Raw genomic sequence first — 25,992 nt, forward strand, 5'->3', positions numbered from 1 at the left:
GCTCCTTGTTGGTTCTGATCCTGTCTAGGTGGCCGTGGTCTTTCTTTTGTAATACCTATGGCGATATTATGTTTTAAAGACTGGACAATCGTGTATATAATGACCTGACTGTTTACAATAGTTGCATGTCCCTTTTACAGACCCTGCTGAATCACTGGACTGTGTCATACCCTTTTTATGACCGTCAGCTGGAACTGTCTGGGAAACTAGCATTTTCATTTTCGTGTCTTTCATGCGTCTTTGTTCATGTTCTTGTTCCTCTCTAATTCTATTGTGATGGTACTGTAGCATTTGTAACATTTGTGACGGGGTGTTACCTTGCCAGGTACTCTCGAATTTCAATACTCTATTCTTAACTTGGGGCAAGGAATTTTCAACTAATTTTGTCACAAACAGATGTGGATACGATTCGCTACTTGCTTTTATTCCACTATTTATACCAAAACATTTTTCGAATCGGGCATAGAAATCACTAGTGTCTTCATCTTGCTTTTATTTACAGGCTGAGATTGCACCCCAGTCTTCCTTTTTCGTAGTTAATAAACGTGGCAGTACCTGTACTAATAAACCTGGTAGTATTTTGGTCTTTTCCCCAAGCCCTAAACCTGGACCTCGAGCTGTTTCTTCGTTTTCTAATGCTGTCCAATCTATCTTTTGGTCTCCCACCTCCCAATCCTTTTCTCTAAGTTTTTCGTAAATGCCCGCAGGCATTAATACCTTTAATATTTTCATAATGTCGGGATAGGTATACTCTCCCATGAGCAACATGTCTTTAATTTCACGGTGGAAACCCGCTGGGTCTTTGTCATGACTGGGTACCACTTTCTTCATTTCTAATAGTTCCATTTTAGATATGGGTGTGTATACAAACACACGTTTAAACTGATTGTCATCACCTTTTATCGGGTGGACTTCGCGTAAGGGATTCTGTCTATCCATATAATACGTCGTTCTTTCCTTGATGGGCAGTGAGACATGTTCGGGGCATACAAAAAGAATGTACTGCTTTCTGGATTCTAGTATTTCTCTAATTAACTCAGTACCTGAACCTCTCCATTTATTCGTGAGTAATTCAGTCAATATATCAGGTAAGGGACCAGGATCGGAGTGTTGGCTTTTATATAATATAAGGAGTTGTTGAATCATGTAGATACCAGCTAAACGCTGTTCATCTGGGGTGAGGTTCAAAAACGTGTGCGCTAGTGTATCATCACTATATTTTCCGGGACTGTCAACCCAGTGAACGGCTGACCTGGCTAATTCTTGTTCGTCCATAGAATCTAGTATATGATAACCCCTTCGTTCTCGAAGTAATTTGTCAGCGGCTTGGAACGAATGTTCGGGGGACCTGATATTTATTATAGGGGTTTGGAAATCTCTGTTATTAACTGGACGTATCGGACGTATCGGATCAGTAAAGCATCTAGTATTATTACAAGATCTTTCTCTACCTACATAGGCCATGGTTTCTAACTGTCCTGTGGGCAGTTCTAATTCTTCCTCCTCCTCGTTTTGTTCAGGCTGGTCTACCGCTAATCTCTCTTCGTGTATTCGTTCTACTTCTTTGCGGATCTTTCGGCACATAGCTACTATACTTAATAGTTTATCATGTCTCCCCTCTGATATATTCCGACTCCATGTGGTAAGAATTCGCATTTCTTCCGGATTTACCCCTGGTCGGTCTTGATTTCTGATCACACAATTTATGAGGAAACGTAACAGTTCCCCCTGTATCTCCACTTTCTGGTACTCCATGGCTCTATTAATACTTTCAGAATCTCGCCCTGACTGGACAAAGTGATATATATTTTCTAAATGTGTAGTCATTCCTGGTAGCCTCCCTAAATATATTGCAGCTCGTCGGATACGTAATGATGCCAGCAGCATTTCGTCCTCTTTGCCGGGCACAGGGTCATATCTACAATCTACTAGAAGTTCCTTAAGCATGTCGGGAGTTACTAGTTTGGGCGTACGTTGGTGGGCTAATTCTTGAAAGGAAAGTTTATTTACTCTGGGTGGCGTGGAAAAAATGTTTGTTGTACCTCCTGTAGCACCGCCTGGAGTGCTGGATGGGAAAGGATTCGTTGAACGTGATATAGCAACCATAGGTGTGGGTACAGCTGTAGAACCAGATGTGCTTGCCGGAATTTGTGTCGGAGTTTGTTGTTGCGGAGGTACAGACGGAGGGTCTTGGCGTTGAACCCCCTCGGCAGGCGGTCTATGTGGTGCAGTATTAGCATACTCGGGAGCTGCGTCGTCTAAATAAGAGGAAAGGAAAACATCTTCTGCGGTTCTGGGATGCCCTTTGGGATGTGCTTTTATCGGAAACAATGGAGGTGGCAAGTCTTTGGGTATCTCCAGAGTTGCCTTAGGTAACCCTTCGGCCAGAAGAGGATACATACCATTCATAAGGGCATTTCTTTGTCTGTCTACTTGTTCTGATTTTGCTCGGGTACCTTCTTCAATTAATAGATTTTCTCGGACTTTATTTGAATTCTCCTTACTTTTCTCTTCCTGTCTGAGTGCTTTTTCTGTACGTCTATATGATTCTTTACGCCATAATTCAATGGCATCTTTCTGTGATTGTCTAACTTTCTTTTTCCATAATTCTTCCTCTACTTTCATGATGCAATCTGCATCCCAGGTCCCAGCTGCGGGCCACCTCTGACTTTCTGGTAATTCCTTGGTGTAGTCTACCCATAAATCAAGAAATAATATGGCGTCTAGGCCATGTTTATGATACATGAAGTACCCTGGAGTGTCCCTAGGAGGAATGGGAACAGCTTCTTCGAGTACCCCTTTTCTAGTTTTGATCTGTCTTAATTTTGAAAAGAGCGGCATATTGAGAACTGATCTGATACCTAATTTCGAACACGTTTAATACAATAAAACACAATAATGAACAGTCATTCACACCACAATATGCAGAACGTATTTAAAACATCTAACATTTAACATAATAATGAACAACAATGATGGCCATTTAGGGAACTAGTCACTAAGCATAATACTCGGCACTAACTAGGTAATTCTGAATTATATACTAGACATACTAGATATACTGCTAAACAGTACAGATACACTGCTGAAACAGTGCAGACCGGATTTGTGTACCCAAACCCGTCTTGACCGGCACAACCTATGTGCACGTCAGAACGCCTCCCCGGCAATGGTACTCACCGGGTAGCTCGGAACGGAAGGCCTCGGAACTGAACTGAACTGGACTTGGACCGGACTGGACTCGACTCGAAACTTCGGAACTTCGGAACCTGGTGGGCCTCTGTATACCTCGGATCTTGCTCTCTCAGCTAGGCTCTGGTCGGGATACTTCGCACTTCTCACCGCCTCGTCTGGGTGTTGATCGCAGCCTCAGTTACCCCCGCTCGGCAGGAGGGAGATACAGGAAATCCTGTGGGTACGCGTTGTTGTCCGTCCAGCTGTGGCAGGAGACCGGGCCTGCAACGCACCTCCGGCGCGTGAGATGAGAAAGTGTCCCTGTTCGGGCGCCATATATGTGGTAAATAATTTAATTACCGGTACTTAATTTGATGCGGAAAATTAATAAGAATAGCTCAGTAAAATAAGAGGCAGAATCCGTGGTATTAGAGATTCGGAACGGGCTTTATTCCTATACAAAGGAACATAATTTGAATTATGGGCCTTCTATTCCATCACCACGAAAGTTCAGGAAGGAAGGAACATATATTATTGACAGATAGGCAGTTTTATAGAAAATACATTACAGTAAAACAGATGCAGGAGGCGTAACAGTTGATAACAGAGATAAAGACATACATGCGTAACTAAAATGGGTGTAACTGGGCGTAACTAAAGAACGTCATTAGGTATGATGTCACAAATGGGTGGTTCCATGAAAGAATTTCGCAATGTCAGCAGAAATATGTGGCAGAGATGCGCGCGCAGCAGCATGACGTGTGATTTGACGTGCAACTAGAAGGAGAAAGGGGCTTGACATTTAGCTCTACATGTGGAGACAAAAGTCTGGGGTTATGTCAACCTAATCCCAAATCATATCTAATATCCTATGTTTAAAGAACTGTGTTATCCAAAAAGAGAGGTCTCTTAGGATAGAATCTTATTCTATACTGACTATACTGACTGTTAGTGCGTGTACAAGCGTCTAAGTGTCTACACTAGATGCGAGGGGGTAGGAATATTCCATGGTAACAGGGCTATGAATTACTTGCATGAGGACAGCGAGGCCTGGTCCTTTGCACGGTAGCTGGAGGAATGTTTACCTAAACTACTAGACAGGAATGCATTGGATGAGGAGCGGAGCAGAGCAGATAATCTTGAAGGTGAAATACAGTTTTTGGCAGGCAGACAGGCCGAGTCAGTCACCGTTAGCCGCGCAGGGAGTAGGACAAAGTTCATGGATACAGATGCAGGCTCAGACTGGAGCTTTCAGAGGCAGAAGGCAGAAAAGGCTTGGTGGCAGAATCAGGGCCTACTCGCCTGGACTGTAAAATGGGATAAATGAACCATATAAAGCCGGTGGCCTTTCATACTTAGGAATAGAATATCCGGCCCATTCATGGCGGATCTGAAAGAGGACATGTTGACGGTGGACGCACATGTATTTGCGTCTTCATAACTGGAACTGGAGGGAACATACATGTACTTGTGATTTATACATGAAGCCGTTGGGGTCCAAGATAGGGGACATAACCGACCATAAAAATCCATATTTCCACACCTGGCCGGTTCAAATTTCATTAAGTAATCACATTAACATACCCAGTTTATTTTGTGTTCTTGTAGCATGTACTTGCTAGAGAGATCTGTGTTTTGTCTAGTCAGGTTTAACTCATCAATAATTTAGCAGAGGGTTTATATGCCTGCTGCAAACACTGTGTGTAATTTGCAGATCAAAGATTTGTATTTTATGTAGAAAGGTCGTCCTTTTGTTACTTGCAGCTGATGGAGCGCAAGGGGCAAATTTACATATTACCCCAGTATTGGAACTTTCATAGATTCTCATGCTTTGTATCATTCCCCGTCGTCGGAATGGGAGCCTCGGTAAATAAAAACATATATATATATATATATATATCATAACCATAGAAACAAAAGAGAAAATAGGCCTAGGCCTCATCTCATTTTGTAGTATATCACCCTCTTTGTGTAAAAGAGTCCAAACTTTTGCCAGGACCAATCAGCACAGCCTCACCCCTTGGAACCTTCCTGAGAGAGCTCAGAGCCTCAGATTTTTCTACCGCACGTTGTGCTAGGGAGTCTCCACTGAGCTCTGCTCAGTTTCTCAGAACTTTTACTATTAGACATCTTCATTTGCCATCTTTAGTGACATTATGTCAGAAAAGGAGAAGAAAGCCTTATTCAGACCTTGTGCTTCTTGTGGAAAGAAGAGACTTTTCGTGGAAGATAAGCATGACAATTGTATTTACTGCTTATACCCGGAACACAAGGCCACAGACTGCAAGATTTGTCGGACCTTCTCTACCAAGACCTTGAGGGACAGAGAAGGTTGGTTGCTGACATGGCTGCAAAAGCTGAAGACCAGGACGGAGGTTCTCTCTTCAGATGAGGAGGATTCAATTTCTGGCACCTCCTCCAGGAGATCTAAGAAGAGGGGTAGGTCATCTCCCTCCATCTCTGCGGAACCCCCTGTCAAAGCCCCTCACGGGATCTCTGAAAGGTCTGAGGAGGCTGGTCCCATGAAATCTCCTCACGGAAGTGTAAAGGAGAGGCAGGGACAGGCTGCTGGTGTGGACATAGCCCCTAGCGACAAAAAGGAGGTTTCAATATCTTCTCCTCCGTCCCAAAAGGAGAAACCTGTGAAGAAACACGCTGCAGGAACTCCACAGACAGTTCCAGTGAAGAAACAGCGTCCGTCGACGCTGGCTAAAGCAGGTACGTCGACGACGATCTCCATAGTAAAGACTGTTTCCATGGGGTCGTCGACGGGACCGTCGACAATATCTACTTCATCGTCTACGACGGCTTCTTTCTCGTCTTCGACGGCGGTGTCGACGACGAAGACCACGACGACGATGACGACGACGAGTTCGTCGACGAGACCGTCGACGGTTGTCCCGTCGACGATGAAACATGCTCCGTCGACGAGCCTGATGTCGACGAAGAAGAAGGCTCCGTCGATGACCCTACCGTCGACGACGATTCCTGTATTGTCGACGACCTCATCGTCGACGACAATTCTCGCCCCGTCGACGACGGCTACCCTTCCGTCGACGATGTCATCGTCGAGTTCGTCGATGCTTGGGATCCCTTTGACGACGACTCCGTCGACGGGACCGTCGACGACGAAAAATTCAGGATTTGCCATCCAGAGGTTAAAAATTACACCGGACATGACTTCACCTAGGCGGGTCACGCCTTTGCCACCATCCATGCTTCTCGATGACTCGGAGGAGGAGGAAGAGGATGGGCAGTATGGGGACACCTACAGCCCTTCAGATCTACATGTGAAACAACAGGACACGGATACTGAGGAGTTTTATGGTCCAGAGGTACAGGAGGAGCGACAAAGCATTCCACAGGAAGTACATCCTCGCTCTCTGAGGCAGGATATGATAGCCTTACCAGTGGCTTTAGTGACGGATTTGCAGATGATGCTGCAAGACTATAAAGCTCGTTTTCCGTCACTCCCAGACGTCCCACCAGTGCACCCATCTACGTCGGTGGTACCGCGAGACACGGCAATGGACTTGCCACCTCTGCCTAAGGACATACCTCGTACCGCTTCAACAGTGGTACCAATAGTGGTTCCTCAGTCTTCATATTCGGAACCTGCCAATGAGGACACACAAGATATGGATACAGATGACGACGATGAGGGGCATGTGATCCCCCTTACTGATCCAGGGGATCCGGATGGGGACCCTGATGACACTGGTATGCAAGATCCGGATGCTGTAGGCCGGGAGACGAATGTATCGCCCCCGGCAGATATTGGGGGGTTCCATAATCTTATGGAGCGTGCATCCAAGAGGTTTGGTCTGCCTCTTACAGTGGAGCAGTCGGACTGTTTTCTATATGACTTTAAAGCACAATATAGAAAGTCGGTCAGATCAATTCCCATCATAGAACATGTCTGGGATGAGGGAATTAAGACAATGCAGAACCCAGCGACGGTCATCCCGGTTCTTCCCCGGCTGGAGAAGAAGTACAAGGCCCCTGAGGGCAGTCCTGCATGTCTTCTAGGACAACCTAAGCCGGATTCTGTAATATCTCAGGCCGGGCAGAGCAAGTCCAAGAATCCGTCCACTCCGTTAACCACGCCTCCGGATAAAGAGGGCAGGCGGCTGGACAATGTAGGAAAAAGATTCTCCACCATGGCCAGCTTGTTGGTTCGTGCGGCAAATTCTTTGGCTATTCTAGGCAAGTACGACCGCCAGATGTGGTGCGACATGGAGCCGTTTATGGACCAACTGCCAGAGTCGAGTCAAGAGGAAGCCAGGCAGGTTCTCATGGAAGGGGAAAGATGCTCTTCGGAAGTCATTGACTGTGCTATGGACATAGCCTCTACTGCTTTCAGGGCTTTGGCAGGGTCAGCGGTCTTGCGCCGTCAAGGCTGGTTGAAGGCGACCTGGTTTCGTCAGGAGGTCCAGAATAAGATCTTGGACCTTCCCTTTGACGGAGAAATGCTTTTCGGTAAGCATGTGGATGAAGCCCTCCAAAGCATAAAGAAGGACACGGACACAGCTAAGTCCTTGGGATCCTTGAATTATCGCAAGGTGCCATTCAGAGGAGCACGTGGTCGAGGGTTTTCTACTTATAGAGGAAACCAACGTCAGTATTCCACACAATCAGGACAGTCCTATAAAGGTCAATACTCAAACCAACGCCAAGGTTATTCGGCGTCTTTCTCTCGTCAGTCCCAGAGAGGACGTCAGAATCGTCAGGGACGAGACAATGCCAAGAGGCAATAGCGGCCTCCTGGCTCTGGCTACTGTTCCTCCCCTACCAAGAACACCGGTTGGGGGCAGGATCTCCTTTTGTCTGGACAGCTGGGTCCTTTTAACATCGGACCGGTGGGTCTTGAATATTGTTCAGAGTGGCCATACGTTGGAATTCCAAGATCTTCCTCCAACGAGAGCTCCGGACGCCCGTCCCTCAAAACATCTCCGACTGTTGCATCTCGAAGCCCACCAACTTTTCATCAAGGGGGCGATAGAACCAGTACCTCTTTCGCAGAGGGGCAACGGGTTCTATTCCAGGTTCTTCCTGGTTCGGAAGACGGAAGATACATGGCGTCCTATACTAGACCTAAGGGAGCTCAACACCTATCTCATCAAACTCTCCTTCAGGATGGTCACTCTCCAAGATATTCTACGACTACTGAATCCGGGAGATTTTTTTGGCGTCCCTGGATTCAGAGGATGCGTACTTCCACGTTCCGATCCACCCAGCTCACAGGCAATATCTACGCTTCACAGTAGGCAAGAGCCATTTCCAGTTCAAGGTGCTTCCGTTTGGCCTTCGGTCTGCACCTCGGATATTCACAAAGATGCTGGCACCAGTCGCTGCTTTTCTAAGGAAGCAGTCCTTGGAAGTGTTCCCATACTTGGACGACTGGCTCGTCAAAGCTCCGTCGCTCAGGGCAACTTCTCAGGCCGTGTCAACTTGCATTCGGTTGTTCGCCCACTTGGGTCTTCAGCTCAACAGGTCCAAGTCGGTGCTGATACCCTCCAGGTCACAAAAGTTCCTTGGGGCTATTCTGGACACGACACTATGCACGGCTCGTCCGTCGGAGGAGCGTCAAGGCAAACTGACCACCTCCGCTCGTCAAATGCTGCACAGGAGATATGTATCGGTTCGACGGTACAAGTCCTTACTCGGATCGATCTCATCCTGCATACCTTTAATACCGCATTGCAGGCTTCATATGCGTCCTCTGCAGGAGGAGTTGGACAAGCAATGGCGCCAGGCAGAAGGGTCGTTCAACGACAAGGTGTGGATAACACCAGCTATGCGCAAAGCCTGCGAGTGGTGGCTGGTGAAGGAGAACATCGCAGGAGGATTAACGTTTCAGACCCCTCCTTCTCCCATGGTGGTGACCACAGATGCCTCCTTAGAGGGCTGGGGAGCTGTACTCCAGGAGCTTCAGATCAGCGGTCACTGGAGTCCAGCAGACAGCCTACGCCACATCAACCTCTTGGAGCTGATGGCCATTCGCTTAGCCTTGCTGGCGTTCCTTCCCAGACTTCAGAATCGTGCAGTGCTGGTCCGGACAGATAACACGACGGCCATGCACTATATCAACAAGCAAGGGGGAACAAGGTCGCGGACTCTGTCCAAGGAAGCTCAGACGATCTGGGATTTTGCGATCTCTCACAAGATCACCCTGCAAGCCGAGCACCTAGCAGGGTGCCTCAACATCACGGCGGATGCTCTGAGTCGTCAGACGAAAGTGACTCACAAGTGGGAGTTAGACCAAGCCACGCTGGAGGGAGTGTTCGAGAGATGGGGTACGCCGACCATAGACCTCTTTGCGTCCCCGGAGAACGCAAAATGTCAATTTTACGCAAGCAAGGTTCCCCATCGAGGATCTCTGGGGAATGCCCTTTCGATTGCTTGGTGACGCACATTTTGCTACGCTTTTCCTCCCATTCCTCTCATTCCTCGAGTTCTCAGGAAGGTCAGAGCGGAACCATGCAGGATGATTCTCATTGCTCCAGCGTGGGCCCGGCAGTTCTGGTTCACGGAACTCCTGCTTTTCTCTCAGGATCGCCCAATTCGCTTGCCGCTGATTCCATCTCTGTTGTCGAGGGATCAGGGACAGGTACTCCATCCGGATCCGAAGTCACTACACTTGACAGCGTGGCTCCTGAATACAGAGAATTCCGTCATCTGAATCTCTCCAGGGAGTGCAGGGATGTTTTGTCTCAGGCGCGGGCGCCAAGCACTAATAAGACATACAGGGCAAAATGGAAGAGATTTTGTCTGTGGTGCCAGAGGAAAAACCTCCATCCTTCTAAGTCCCTGCCACATCAGGTTTTGCCTTACATCCTGTCACTGGATAAATCAGGTTTGGCGCACTCTTCGGTCAAGGTACATCTGGCTGCCATATCCCGTTTTTGACGGAAGACATCGGGTCATCTCTATGGTCCGCAAGGATTGTTAAGCAGTTCCTTAAGGGGTTATTTCGGATGTATCCTCCGGTCCGACCACCCCCTCCTATCTGGCAGCTTAACCTAGTACTGGCTCAACTGATGAAAGCGCCCTTTGAGCCAATTCACAGGGCGGACTTGAAGTTCCTGTCGTGGAAGCTAGCCCTTCTCTTGGCATTAACTTCGGCTAGGAGGGTTAGTGAACTCCAGGCTCTGTCTATAGTGGAGCCTTTTCTGCAGTTCAAGAAGGATGTGCTGATTTTGAAAACCAACCCAAAATTCATCCCGAAGGTGCCTTCGGATTTTCATCTGAATGAACCCTTGATTTTGAACTCCTTTTTTCTGCGTCCTTCCACCCAGGCGGAACGAACATTGCATTCTTTGGATGTCCAGAGATGTCTGAAATTCTATCTCGAGCGCACACGCTCTTTCAGGAAGTCTACACAGCTATTTATTGCCTACAGTGCACCACGGAAGGGTTTGCCGCTCGCTAAGAGTGGCATTTCCCGCTGGATTTCCAGTGCAATACAATACTGTCATCAGGCTGCGGGCAAACCTTTAGATAGAAGGGCCCGGGCTCATTCTACGAGAGCGATGGCGTCTTCAGTGGCTCTTTTTGCTGGAGTTGCGATCAAAGACATTTGCAGGGCAGCAACGTGGAGCAGTGTACACACCTTCACGAAGCACTACTGCCTGGAATCGGTGGGACGAGATGAAGCTGCTGTTGGTCAAGCAGTCCTCCGGAATCTTTTTCGATGAGAGGTGAGCTTTCCCTACAATCCCTCCAACCTGGTAAGCACATTTGGTTTCAGTAATGATTGTTTTTTCATGTAAACTGAGATGGTTATGTAAAGCCATGTGTTTTCCAAAATGTGCTTGTTGTGATTTACTGCTTGCTATTCTGATACAAAGCATGAGAATCTATGAAAGTTCCAATACTGGGGTAAGAAAACAAGTTACTTACCTGTAACTTTGGTTCCCCAGTATTGGTAACTTTCATAGATTCTCATGCGCCCACCCACCTCCCCGGGGAAAGCTCTGCCGGTATTACTGAGATAGTGGCTGTTTGCACAACGGCTACGAAAATCTGAGGCTCTGAGCTCTCTCAGGAAGGTTCCATGGGGTGAGGCTGTGCTGATTGGTCCTGGCAAAAGTTTGGACTCTTTTACACAAAGAGGGTGATATACTACAAAATGAGATGAGGCCTAGGCCTATTTTCTCTTTTGTTTCTATGGTTATGATATATATATATATGTTTTTATTTACCGAGGCTCCCATTCCGACGACGGGGAATGATACAAAGCATGAGAATCTATGAAAGTTACCAATACTGGGGAACCAAAGTTACAGGTAAGTAACTTGTTTTCTTCTTCCTATGTCACAGATTCATAATCACAACAACTCATCCATACACTCATCCATTGGTGGGGCTCATAACACCAACACGCGCTTGTCTCATTTGAATCCGTACATAGGAGAAAATGCGCTGGACATGTGGGTACCTTATTACCTATCAGGATTAATTTCCTTTACATTATATACATTTTATACACATACACCTATAGAATCCTGACCTTAACATCAAGGAACTCCACCACTTGGTCGATGGACCAATTAGTTGGACTTGTTGATGGTGAATTAGAACCAGCTAAAACACAGCTAAAGCCTAGGAAACATTTGATTATTTTCTGTAATCAATTAAAGAACCACAAACTCATTTCTTATTAAATTCAATTTTTGTTTATCTAATAATAATTTTCTCTGCATTAGCATTTATGCACTACAGGTCATAGTATAAATTCAGTTTATTTCAAGGAGAACTCGAACATTTGGTAAATAAGCATAGATTTAGAAAGCACATTTAATAATTACCAATTAGCAAACGTTGGCGACCCTCTGAGCAAACAGAGAATTATTCGCATTCTCTGGTACAATCTCCGGGATAAACTGCCCGACCCACAGCAAAGATGAAACCATCAGACGAAATAACTTCCCAAAATCAAAGAAACCCAAGGCAAACCATGGAAATCTTCACCAGCTCAATGCAGACCGAACGCCATGATAGATCAGCCCGATGACCACCCCCCCTTTGCCGGATGAGGGCATTTTATACTCTTTTTCCCTCTTACTTCATGCTAACGTGCAACAAATTTAGGGGTAGAGAAATGTTCTGATTGGACAGTCTGGGGTTATCTACAAGTTTTCTAAAAGTTTCCCAGGGTAAACTGGTTCTCCGTGAGACTTGGCATAGGAAGGCGCAAATTGTATAATATCCCTTTTCTTCCCAGGTGAAAGTTGCAAATGTAATGGCGAAAAGAAGAGAAGGCATTTCAGTACAGGTCCCATATTTTCCCCTTCGCTGTTTCTCACAGCATAGTCAGTTGGCAGCCAAACACGTTCATTCTTGACAAGGAACACAGAGTCACAGATCTGAGGTCATTTGGAGATCTCCAGAGCCATCCGATTCTTCGCAGAAGTCATTGCGCTCACATGGTGACGTTCACGGGGAGACTCCATCTTAGGTACTGCGGCCTAGTAGGCCCAAATGCCAACTTAAGCAAAAACAGACAAAACGGCAATTAAAATATAGAAATGGAGGGGGCGTGGCTTGGACGCCGAGGGAAGATGGCGGATCTCCGTTAGCTCCGCTTGGACGCGGTGCTATGTAGCTGTGTGGAAGGCTTCCCAGCGAGCTGCGGTTGCTGTCTCCAGAAGAATCTGCCAGCGGAACATGTCGTGATTCGGAATTGCCCTTCGTCGGCTGTTTTTATCATTCCTATCACCCGGAGACGTGGCGGTTTGAATTCCTGAGGTAATACTCGACGGCGGCCATTTTGTATCGAGGCGCCCGTATCTTATTCCTGCAGCACCGCGCACGCATTTTCTGGATCCAGTCATGCTTTGATGCTTTAATGCTTCATTTTTCTCCGAGAGGGAGTCTGTTCTAAGTTCAACAGTTGCCACTATCCCCTGGCCATGCTTGTTCTGTACCGTTTTTCTCTCAGGAGAAGGTCTCATAATTTTGTCTTTTCTTCAGAGGAGCCGTGATTAACCCCTATGTTCCGGTATTTTCAGAGCTACAGGCTGGATGCGATACAGCTTTATTTATTTTATTTGTTCTAAGGTGATGCTGTAATGGCTTTATGAGACTCTTCGTCAAATTTTACAGCGTATGAGAGAGTTCCGCATATTTTTTCCCGCCAAGAAGGTGTCTAGTCAAATTGCCAAGATGTCTAGTGACTCCCATCCTCCAAGTAAACCGTCTTTTTCTGGCGCAAAGCCCAAAAGGCAGAAGAATGACCCGCCTTCACCTATTCTTTCGTCACAAAGTCCAGTTCTAGATAATATACTAGAGGAAGTGCGTGGTCTTCAACCCTTTATGGTCGCCACGAACGAAAAATTGCAACAAATAGAGGACCGATGGATTGTCATGGAAGGTAGGGTGACTGAGTTAGAACAGCGCGTCAGTGACGTTCAGGATGTTGCCACAAAAATACCGTTATTGGAACAAGAGATTCACAAACTAAAGCTCCATACTGAGGACTTGGAGAATCGTAATCGAAGGAATAACCTCCGTCTTTTTGGCTTGCCAGAGAATATTGAGGGTCCTGATATGTTGCTTTTCCTTCGAAAATTCCTTCATGATCTCTTGGGCCTTCAGTCATCTACACCCTTGAATATACAGAGAGCTCACCGCTTAGGTCGCCTTCAACCGAATTCCACCAAACCCCGTGGTATTATCATGCTTTTTCTGGAGTTCACAGAACTTATGACTGTACTTAAAGCAGCTAAACTTAAACGTCACCTATCGTGGTCTGGACACAATATCTTTATCTCACAAGATGTCTCCAATGCGACCAACGCTCGACGCAAAGAATTCCTTGCACTGCGTCCACAAATGAGACACTTGAACGTCCAGTATGGCATTCTCCATCCCTCCATCTGCAAGATCACCCACGACGGCCAGACAAGATCCTTTGATGACCCGGGAAAATTGAAACTGTTTCTTAATAACATCTCCTCTCGGAATATGGACACAAATCATTGAGTGCTTCTTCTTATTGCTGCTTTAGTGTGGTGTTCTCAACAGCTTTTTTTTGGTTACCTTAGATACTTCGTATATATAGCTTTCCATATGCTCTATTACGTATTGTATGTTTGTTAATCACGTTTCTTCTTCTTCGTTATTGGCTCTTCCTGTTCAATTCTTTCTTCTTTCCCTCATATCGTCTTTTCTTTGCTCCTTTCTTACCATTACCAGGTTTATTCCTGCTTCCAATCTTATCCATGTGGTTTATACCGCTGTCTTCTCTCCGGTCTCATCACGCTCCAACTTCACTTTTTTATTGATGTCTTTCAGGTCTGGGCTCTTTTCCTTGACCTGTTTTCTTTCTCTGCTTTCCTATACTCTCTACGTCTGCTTACCTTCTTTCCTTCCCCTGCTCTTTCTCACACTTTCTTACTTCAGTCTTCCTTTGGTTGGTGCGTCACTCTTTTCCTCTTTCGAGATTTCCCATGTTTCCTCTTTGCTTTTTTCCCTTCATTTCTCCTCGGTTGTGGCGCTTTTAGACCTCTCTTTATTTATTACATTGCTAAAGGCTTGTTGATTTTTCTTAGTAATGTGGTTTTCTGTTCTGTTGCTTCCTTTTGTAACCTCTATGCGCATTTTGTCTTCCAGTGTCGTTTTGTCTTTGAAGTATTTCCACACCATGTGTATCACATTCCCCTGACCCTCGCGTATGTGTAATTTTGTTACGTGGAACGTCCGTGGTCTTGGAAATCCTGTTAAAAGACAAAAGGTAATTTCTCATTTATCTAAACTCAACTCTCAAATTTCCTTTCTTCAAGAAACTCATTGTAATGATGTCGAGTCGCTGAAATTAAAAAGGCAGTGGGTAGGCCAAGTCGTTTTTTCCCCTGCTGTTAACAAAAAAGGGGGGGTTGCCATATTGTTCCATAGAACTTTATCTGTGCAAATTATTTCTTCTCAAAATTATGATGCAGGTCGATGGGTGATGGCCAAGATTGTTTTATACAATAAAACGCTAGTTTTGTTAAACATTTATGGCCCTGTGAAACCGGATCCAAAATTCTGGAATGATATCAAAATTCTCCTCTCCACCGCTGATTGTCCTAATATTATTGTAGCAGGCGACTTTAATCAGTGGTTGGATCCTTTTTCGGATCGCTTATCAAAGTACAAATTTCAACCGGATAAGACCCATAAATCCTTTCAATCGGCCATTGCCTCTCGCCCAATGTATGATGTCTGGAGAACCTGTAACCCTGATTTGTTGGAATATACGTTCTTTTCTAATGTACACCAAACCCGATCCAGAATTGATTATATCTTGGTTAGCAAATCCCTTCTTCCATCTATCCAAAAATCTGAAATTGGCTCTATCTTTATCTCAGATCATGCCCCTGTCTATGCTGTTTTTGACCTTTCACTTACCTCCACCAAATTTAATCGCTGGAAGTTTAACACTCACCTGTTATCGGATACAGTTTATCTTAAAGAAGTCACCTCCTTTATTAATGAATTTTTTACCTTTAACAACCCATCAGACACTTCCATTCCTAACAACTGGGATGCTTTTAAGGCGGCTCTCCGTGCTTTCACTATTTCCTTTGTGTCCCGGAAAAAGAAGGCCAATGTGAAAAAGTATGAGGACCAATTACAACAGCTGAAAAAATTAGAGCATGATTATTTCTCCTCCAAAAATGCTGACTCACTTAAGAATTTAATTACAGCCAAAACCAACCTTAACAAAATTGCGACTGTTGATGCCTGCAATGTTTTACTTAGAATAGAATCTAAATTTCACGGTGGTCAAAATAAAGCAGGTAGAATGCTAGCGAATTACTTAAAAATTCGCTCTGAACGTAAGACCATTGGTCCGATCATGGATGAGTCCACCAATAACCTGGTGTCCTCTGATGAAAAAATTGCAGCGGTCTTTCATGATTACTATCAATCCCTTTATTCTGATGATACATTCCCCTCCTCTCAAAATCTTGATACTTTCTTTTCTGGGCTCCCTGCACCTCCGTCTCTGAATGCTGAGTTCTCCGCTTTAGAGGCGGATATTACTTTACAAGAGCTACTTACTGCCTTACAAGCTTTGAAAAAGTCAAAAGCCCCTGGTCCGGATGGATTACCGGTGGAGTTTTATTGTACTTTCCAATCTTTGTTTGCCCCAAAATTATTGCAGCTTTTTAATTCCTTCATTACTGACGCGAAAGCATCTGGTTCCTTTATGGATGCCTTGATCGTCATTATTCCTAAACCTGATAAGGATCATTCTTTTTGTAAAAATTATCGCCCAATCTCACTAATCAATTATGACTGCAAGATCTTCGCTAAGATTATTGCGTCACGGCTTGACACTATCATACCCCTACTGATCAAGACTGATCAGGTGGGTTTTGTCAAAGGTAGATTGGCTTCCGATAATGCTAGAATGTTCATGAACATCCTTTCTCATGGTAAAAATTATAAAGATCCTCTGGCTGCTTTGTCCCTGGATGCTGAAAAAGCATTTGATCGTATAAATTGGCAGTTTATGTTTCACACACTACAATGGTTTGGTTTTGGCCCTAATTTTATTTCTTTTATCAAATTGTTATACTCATGTCCGAGGGCTAGTATTTTTGTTAATAACCAATTTTCTCAATTTTTTCCCCTATCTAGAGGCACCAGACAAGGTTGTCCACTCTCCCCATTACTTTTTATCCTGTGTTTGGAACCCTTCCTTGAGCGTATTCGAACCAATCCCAAAATTAAAGGTTTTGCCTCTGCTTCTGTTGAAACTAAAATATCTGCCTACGCGGATGATATACTGGTATACATGTCCAATCCTAGTGAATCCCTTTCCCCTTTTTTAGAGGAAGTCCGCCTTTACTCTTCCATTTCTGGGTAAAAACTTAACCTATCCAAAACGGAGGTTCTCCCTTTAAATTCAATATGTTATCAATTTATGTTTGCGGATACTGCCTTTGCATGGTGTCCTTCCAAAATTAAATACCTTGGCATTTGGTTTGCCTCCAATATAGCGGATACTATTAAATTCACTTTTAACGCACTAATGACTAAATTGAAATCTCTTCTCCTCGTGTGGTCCCCCTTATTTTTATCATGGTGGGGTAGACTAGATACTATTAAGATGATGGTCACTCCTCATATCCTTTACACGGTTTCTATGCTCCCTGTCAAAATCCCTAACATGTTTTTTTCCCAATTAAACTCTCTATGTATTAAATTTTTGTGGAACAATAAACGCTCCCGCATTGCTTTGAACAAACTTATTCGCCCCAAAGAAGAGGGGGGAGTGCGCTTTCCTAATTTTAAAGTATACCACTCTGCTTTCTTGATTAAACAATCTTTCTCATTGGCCTTCGATTTTGGGGATACGCCTATTCCTCGTTGGATTATCTTTGAGCGGTCGCTTCTAAAAGAATTTCAGTTTCAGCATGTTACATTTATGTCTAACTGCACCTTTTTGTCTAAAAGCCCTGTATTAAAATACTCCCGTGAATTGCTGTGCAATACATTTCTTAAAGACCTATCCCCTATCCAATGTTTTTTAACCTCCATCCTATGGTATAACAAATTTCTTAAATATAAAGGTAGATCTTTCTATTACAAATACTGGAAGGAAAAGGAGATCTTTTTTGTGCATCAGTTTTTGAATGGGTTTTCTATCATCTCCTTCCAAGAACTACAGACACGATATCAGCTCCCTGACTCCTTTTACAAGGAATACATTATTATCTCTAATGCTATACAAACCCAATTAGCTACTTACTCTCTCCCATCAGTTTCGCCCCCTTTAATACCCTCTTCACCATTATATTCTCTATTCCCGGCGCATAAACTTAAAGCTGCCACTGTTTATAAGTTATTGTTATCTAATGCCAATGTTCGCTCTAAATCCAACATTGAAAGTGCATGGGAAATGGACCTATCCATCTCTCTTTCTATTGATAGTTGGGACAAATTATGGTCGAAATTATTTAAAGTTTCGGCTGCAGCCAGGATAACCCAATCTCTGTTTTTTCTGTATCATAGAGCCATTATTACTCCTGTTGCTATTTGTAAGTTTTCCCCTACATCCTCTCCCCTTTGCTGGTCCTGCTCTACCGAAACTGGTACATTAGTTCATCAGCTATATGAATGTGCATCTGTTCTATCTTTTTGGAATTCAATTTGGAATGTATGCATGTCAGTTTTCAACTTTAATGCAACCTTAACTTTTGTAAATATCTTTTTAGGTTCTTTAGCTCCTGATATGGAAACTGTTTTACCTAGTTCTAGGTTATTTGATCTTTTTATTGCATTAGCATTTAAAGTGATCCTGTCTGCATGGAAAGACAATTCTAAACTGTCGTCAATTACTTGGTGGAATTTTATTTGTGACGAACATAGGATTGCTTCCGTTTCCTCCTCTTCTGTTTCCCAAAAAATCAAAGCTGATCTTCTTTGGCTCCCTTTTACTACTTATCTCTCCTCGCACCCTCCCATGTGATAATTCATTTTCTTTTCATTTTCTTCTCTCTCTGGCTTTCTCTTTTCTCTTTCCCTCTCTTCTCTTTGGTCTTTTCTCTTTTCTTCCCCCCTTTTCCTCCTATCCCATTTATCAGTGCCTTTTCCTTAAATTGCCCTATTATTGATCCTTTTTTGTCTGCCCAGTTATTGTAAACCAACTTCGTTTATATACTATCTCTTTATGGCGCTATATTGGAATATTTGTTTATTGTATCATTTGTTTTTCTTTTTCTTTTTCTCTGAAAATTCAATAAAAACTTCTTAAATAAAAAAAAATATATAGAAATGGAGATTCTAATGTTTAAACCCACACTAATCCCAATATATATTAGTATTTACCTATCTTATAGCAACATTTAAAGCAATAATACTCACCTCACCATTTTGTAGTACTGGAAGCACAAACAATCACAAAAGCAACATAAATCATGCATTTTTCTATTTCACCACTGTTAGATTTGGGGGTCTCTAGTTGACACAGGTAGGTACTTGTGACAAATAGGGACCCTTGCCTCTAGTCAGGGTAAGTGGGTACACTCCTAAAATAACCCCTGCTCACCCCCTTGGTAGCTTGGCACGAGCAGACAGGCTTATCTCAGAGGCAGTGTGTAAAGCATTTGTGACCACATACAGTAATCCAGTGACAACACTACAAATGGACATCACACAGGTTTTATATAAAAAATAAGTATACTTTATATAGATTTACCACAAGACCATAAACGACAAAAATACACAAGACTATTACTTTAAGATGGTAGTTTTTAGCTTAGTTCAGTTCAGTTCTTAAGATGCAACACTTTGCGTCAATGTACCTTACGATGCGTTGCGCTTCCGTGACAAGCAATGTCGCAGCAATGGAAATGCGGCAAAGTTTTGGTGCAAAGAAATAAAGACGTGAAGATCTTCCAGATACGGCACGCTTCTCCGGGGATGCGAGAAGTTCTCGGTTTGATGCGTGGACTGCAGCGGCGACACCCTTGTTCAGAAGTGCGACGGCAGCAGCTCCGACGGTTGCGCGCTTCCCTTGGGATGCAAGGCGCTTTCCTCGATGCGGTGCAATGCGACTGTTCCAGCGGCGACTCCCTTGTTCAGAAGTGCGACAGCAGCAACAGCGACGGTGACACGCTTCTTCCTCGTTGTGAGACCTTTCTCGCGATGCGGTGCAGTGCGACAACTCCAGCGGCGACACCCTTGTTCAGAAGTGCGACGGCAGCAGCAGCGACGGCGACACGCTTCGGCTTCGTTGAGTCACGCTTCCAGCTCCTTGCGACACGCAGTCCCTCAGAAGGTCCAAAACAGCAGCAGGCACTTCCAAAGAACTCTGGGAAGCTGGGGGTTGAAGTCTGTTGTCCCTGAGACTTCAGCAGGAGGCAATGCCTGTTCCAAGCCCTTGGAGATCCTTACAAGTTGAAATAAGCACACAAAGTCTCTTCTCCTTCCCTTGGCAGTCAGGCAAACCCCTGCAGGCCAATCCCCTAAGCAGCTCTTCAGCTTAGGGATAGTCTCTCCTCAGTTTCTTCAGGTTCCGCACCTCAGTAAAGGTTTCTTCTTGTTCCAAAAGTGATCTAAATTCTCGGGATCAGGGTCCCACTACTTATACCCCAAAATCCTTTGTTCTCTGAGGGGAGAGGGGCCTTTGCCCAGTCCAAACCAGTTCTGGAGCACTCTGTTTACATGACTCCTTCTTTCCTTTCACAGTGCAGGGCAGAAACATCAGACGCCCCACAGGAGGTGGAGGCAGCATTGGGGAGGGAAAGCACAGCCCTGGAGCACTTTGTTGACATGATTCCTTCTCTCCTTTCACAGTGCAGGGCAGAGACATCAGACGCACCACAGGGGCTGGAGCCAGCACTGTGGGGGGCAGGCACTGTCCTATTCAGGTCCCAGGTGCAACTCCTCCCTCCCATCTAGATGCAGATCTCTCTATTCACCACTGGGCGGACTCACCCTGTCTCTTGGAATTCCCCAGCCCTTTCATTCAACCTCCAGACAAGGAATACACAACCTAGCAGAGGCAGGCTTGGAAAGTTAGACAAGAAAATACCTACTTTCTAAAAGTGGTATTTCCAAACTCAGAATGTTAAAACCAACTTCACTAAAAGATGCATTTTATCATTCTGAGTTCAGGCATAGTAAACTCGAATTTCTACCATGTTCCCTGAGTCAGTTAGGATTATAGGATGTAATAACCTAACTGCCCATTCTGGCCTATGGAGAACAGGTAGCCTTGCAATAGTGAAAAACGAAAATGGCTGTAATTCACTATTAGGACATGTCACACACACACCAGGGCATGTCCTACCTTATACTTAAAATGCACCCTGCCCTTGGGCCTACCATAGGGGTGTCTGATATGAAGAAAAGGGAAGGTTTTAGGGACTGGCAAGTGGGTGCACTTGCCCAGTCAGCATGACAGTACCAGACTGCACACAGGCTCTGCAATGGCAGACCGTAGACACATTTTACAAGGCTGCTTCTGTGGGTGGCACAATCAGTGCTGCAAGCCCACCAGCAGCATTTGGATTTACACGCCCTGGGCACACTCAGTGCACTGTACTAGGGCTTGACAGGTAAACCAAATCAGTCAATTATGGAATCACCAATTCATACATCAATTTACAATAGGGAGAGCATATGCACTTTAGCACTGATCAGCAGTGGTAAAGTGCCCAGAGTCATAAAACAGGCAACAACAGGTCAGAAAAAATACAGGAGAAAGGCAAAAAGTTCAGGGATGACTCTGCAAAAAGGGCCAAGTCCAACAACCACAATCTAAAGTTAGTTTGCGTACCATAGTTAATTAATCAATAATTCTACCATGCAATTTGCAATTTAGTCCCACATGTATCTCGTGTTTATCAAAGTGTAAATGTTGGTTAGTAAAATTTCACTTCAAACCAATTAGTACAAGTTAGATTTAGAATGATTACGTAATTAATTTCATGCAAATTAGAGGAGGTATACAAAATGTTGTTTTACCTGCTCCATCACAGCTTATAAATTATACTCACAGACATTGGAATTATGCGGTAAGGAGGGCCAAATTAAGCAGCAGTTAATTACATTTTGGGGCAAGAAAAGACAAATGATGCAACTTTTTGATGGTATTGTTTCCTTATGTTGTTACTTTTCAACATTGTCATCCAGCCTCGGAAACCGTTTCACCTCATTAGTATCAGTTTAACGGTAGGGATTACCACAAAAGCGCCCAGGGCTACCTGTACCAGTGACACTACAGGTTGCCACTAATGAGGAGGTCTTGAGGCCTGGCAGGATCCAGAGGCCAAGGCTAGGACTTTGATAGCCCTTGTCTGTCTCGCTGATGACTGTTGCAGGTGCCTCTATGAGCCTTTGCCAGCCATGAAATACTGCCTCACGCCGCAGCAAGGTGGGCATACTTTCGATTATATTATTAATTACTGGTATTATAAAAAAGAGGGCCGAAACAAAGGTGAGCACTACTGAAAAAAAATGGTTTTATTCGATGAAACCCGTATGCAGTGAATCCAAAAGAGGAATTTCATGGCCGCTTTTTTTCTTCCACTCGTCATTGTAGGTTCTTTTCCCAGGGATCCTAACCTAACCCTTTTTCCCCATTTGGATTTGTACTAGATTTCTGATTGAGGTTATAGTCAGAGTCAAGGACCTAGTTGATTGAGAGCAGGATTCTTGCACCCTTGTACGAGGAGTTGAGACTGAAATAAGTATTCCGTTTTGACAGCTGCAGTGTTTCCAGTCTTCACCACTGCTACTGACCCTTCAAGCTTAGAAATGGTTAATGTACCACAAATGTCTCCAAAAATGAGCCTTCTGATGCTACCCAAGCAATGTTTTGTGAAAGGTCGCGCTCCTCAAACGTGGGCCACTTTTTAGGGGCTGCGCGGGCATATGTTTGGTCCCAATCCGACCCTGCCATCGGCAACCACCGGCTCGAAGTAAGCCCAAAAATGAGCGCTGGGGTCTGCCATCTGCAGTCACCGGAACAAATAAAGCACTCTGGGGCATATTATCAAGCAAGGCGTTACAATTATCGCCGCTTTAGCGGCAGAAAACTGCCGCTAAAGCGGCGATAATGGGCATGATAATATGCCATGGAGAATTCCCATAGTAGCCCATGTTGACACCAGAACTTGGGCTTCTATTGGAATTCTCTGCGGCATATTATCAAGCCCATTATCGCCGCTTTAGCGGCAGTTTTCTGCCACTAAAGCGGCGATAACTGTAACGCCGTTTCTTGATAATATGCCCCTAAATAGGTTACATGGTATTATCCAAAGAGCGAACATTTTTAGTCCTAGAGAGACAGACGTCTTGGACAGACTTTCTTTTGCGGGGAGGGTTGTTTGTGGGGGGGGGGGTAGAATAGTTGAAACAGCGGTGTCATAATAAACTACTTTGACTCTCATCACAGTAGCTAAGAAGTTTCTAAAAGGTCGTGTGGGGAGGGGGGCATCGCTTGTTCTCTCATGTGGAGTGTAAACCTCTCCTGATGAACAGTGACTGTGACTAACGAGCCCACGTACATTGTGAGGGGTTCTGAGCTGCGATTGGCTGCGGAGTTGCGGGTTTTACGCCTTCGTCGTTTACGACTGTAATATGGTGACATGGCCACACCAAAGGCGGGAAACCCGAGCCGGCTTCACTGTTGCAGTCCGAGTGCGCCGACGCCTCCGGGGAGGAACTGGCGGGAGATTAAAGACGCCATTTTACAAGGGGGCATGCAGGGCACTAACCGGCCCCTGACAGACGTAGAGGAGCTTGACAGATGGGCTCAGAAACGGCGACACGTGTGAAATGTGACTGATCGCTGGTGCACATTGCACTCCCACCCCCCTTCGCCCCTCCACACAGGAATAGGCTGACTGGGGGGGGGGGGGGGGGGCAGATTTTCACCGCTTCCATCATTACGGGGTTCAGTATGGTGATGCTGCATTGCATGCGTAACCCCTTAAATCTAAGCTTGGCGAGTGATGTTCGCAGAAAGAGAACACATCTGTCCGTGGGAAATGTAGAAACTGTGATGAGCACAGCTGAGTTGGGGCCTCAGACAATTAAATGGCAATTAGGGGTCTCTGCAACCACCACTGTCTTTCTTCGTGGCACCCCTGAGTCCCCTGACTCTTCTCGTGAAATGTTTAGTCTCTGTCTCCGAAAGCAGCGGCAGGAACAGGAAGCAGAGACAAATCTAAGAGACTCCCTTACTTCTGTACTTTTGATTTCGTCCTTCACCCCCTCCCATTAAAAGCAGGTGAAAGGCCATTGAGGGGCTCATGGTGGGTTGAGAGGTAAACCCTATGATCTCATTAGCAGATGTGTGATGTCATTTCCGCTATGTTCTTTTTTTGATAATTCGACGTCCATGCTTCGGATGTCTTATATTGTGGGTTAAGTGAACATGCTTCGTTTAACTCGCATGCTGTCACTGCCCACCCTCCTCCTATTCCTTCTCCACTTCTAGCAGATGGCCAGAGGCCTACGTGCTCGCTTCCAAGCCATAGCTCGCTCAGTTGAAGGCAGCTGTGCAGTGATGCTGAGGCTTGCAACCAGCACAGTGGAAACAGGCCAGATGGAGTGAGAGGAAACATGGCCACGAGACCTAAGATATCAGTGCTCTGCTGGAACTCCATTGGGTGCAGCAGGGGGCTGTGACGGAGGCGTGGTGACCCCTGATTGGCTGGAAGCCAAGCACTGGCATGCATCATTCCAGAAACAGCTGAGTGTGTTAAAGTTATCTCAATGGAATGCATTACAATGGACCTCTCATACACCCGGGCAAGCGGCAGGGAATCCCAAATGACCTGTGAGCTTGGGGCATTTGGTATATGTTTTGAGGATTTGTTGAGAATAATCCTTTTAGGAAATGGACTCTGTGGCAGTAGGACAACTGCCAAGCACCTGGAAGCTGAGGGAGGCGCGGGGTGATTAGTTAGCAGGAATGTAGAAAAGTAACAGATAGCTTTTAATTGCTAAGAAGTTGGTGGCCACTGAGTGAATGCCTTAAAGAGATATACTGGTGTATCAGCAGCAGCTGGACAGGGCTCGCCAAGTTTTGCATAACTGCATCTGATAATGGGAAAAGAAATGTGTATGGGCCTATAACTGACGCATTCAACCTTTTACATTTCTAAATTACAGTGCTTCTATGTCAGATGTGGTGTCTCAGCTGAAGGCTCTTGCCACTAAAATCCACGCAAAGGCCAGTTTCTTGCTTCAAGAGTTTGGCCGAAGTTTTGTTCATGCGGTCCTGTGACGTACGCAAAGCAAAACAATTGACTCGCCATCTTAAAGGCCAGCTTGTACAAATATGTAAGTGCACAAGCTCCTTTGCAAATTTTAGTATATTTAGGACACTGTTAAGTGAAAATAAAAATAGGTGCGGGGGGCATAGTTTTTTCCCAGGAGTCCAACGCTGGTACTGCTGAATGTCGGGTCACTGAACACCAAAGCTGCCTAGTCTTAATTCCACCTCATGCCTCTTTCCTCCATCGCCATCCACTTCCTGCCTATCCACCACATGAAAATTAATTTTCGCCGCTGCTTCCTCCCTTTTTTACGGTTTTCCTTTCTTGCTTCTTCCTTCTTTCTCCCTTCTCACTGGCAGAAATTAAGCGCTCAGTTTGCCCGCGTGAGATTCTTGGCCATGGAGGCCACCGTACGCATGGGATGGCACAATAAATAAGACAGCAGAGTGAAGACCCCCTTCAGAAGACTCACTTGCAATCGGAGTGAAAGGACTGGTCACGAAGGTGTAGAATTTCAGCAGCAAAGGTTTTCAGAAGATACCCAACTTCACAAATTTGGAAAGTCCTGCAAGTTTGCCAAGATTATCTAAACAAAAAATGTAGTGTTTGTGCTTACTTTTTCTGCTGAAAACTTTTTGTGGGATTTTTCACCCTGTACATTTTATAACAAGCATTGAAAATGCAATAGGTCTCGCCTTTGATTAAGTTAAAGCCATTTGCATTGCTAATGGTATTGTATAGCAAAGCAAATGGCTTTAACTTAGAGAAAGGCGAAACCTAATGTTAGTCAGTGTCAGTCAATCAGTCAGTTTCTGTCAGTCAGTCAGTCAGTCATTGTCAGTCACTCAGTGTCAGTCAGTGTCATTCAGTCAGTGTCAGTCACTTTCAGTCAGTGTCAGTCAGTCAGTGTCAGTCAGTGTCAGTCAGTCAGTGTCAGTCAGTGTCAGTCAGTGTCAGCCAGTCAGTGTCAGGCAGTCAATGTCAGTCAGTGTCAGTCAATGTCAGTAAGTTTCAGTTAGTGTCAGTCAGTCAGTGTCAGTCAGTCAGTCAGTGTCAGTCATTGTCAGTCAGTCAATGTTAGTCAGTG

Source organism: Triturus cristatus, chromosome 6 (assembly GCF_964204655.1).
Source record: "Triturus cristatus chromosome 6, aTriCri1.1, whole genome shotgun sequence".
Taxonomy (NCBI): domain Eukaryota; kingdom Metazoa; phylum Chordata; class Amphibia; order Caudata; family Salamandridae; genus Triturus; species Triturus cristatus.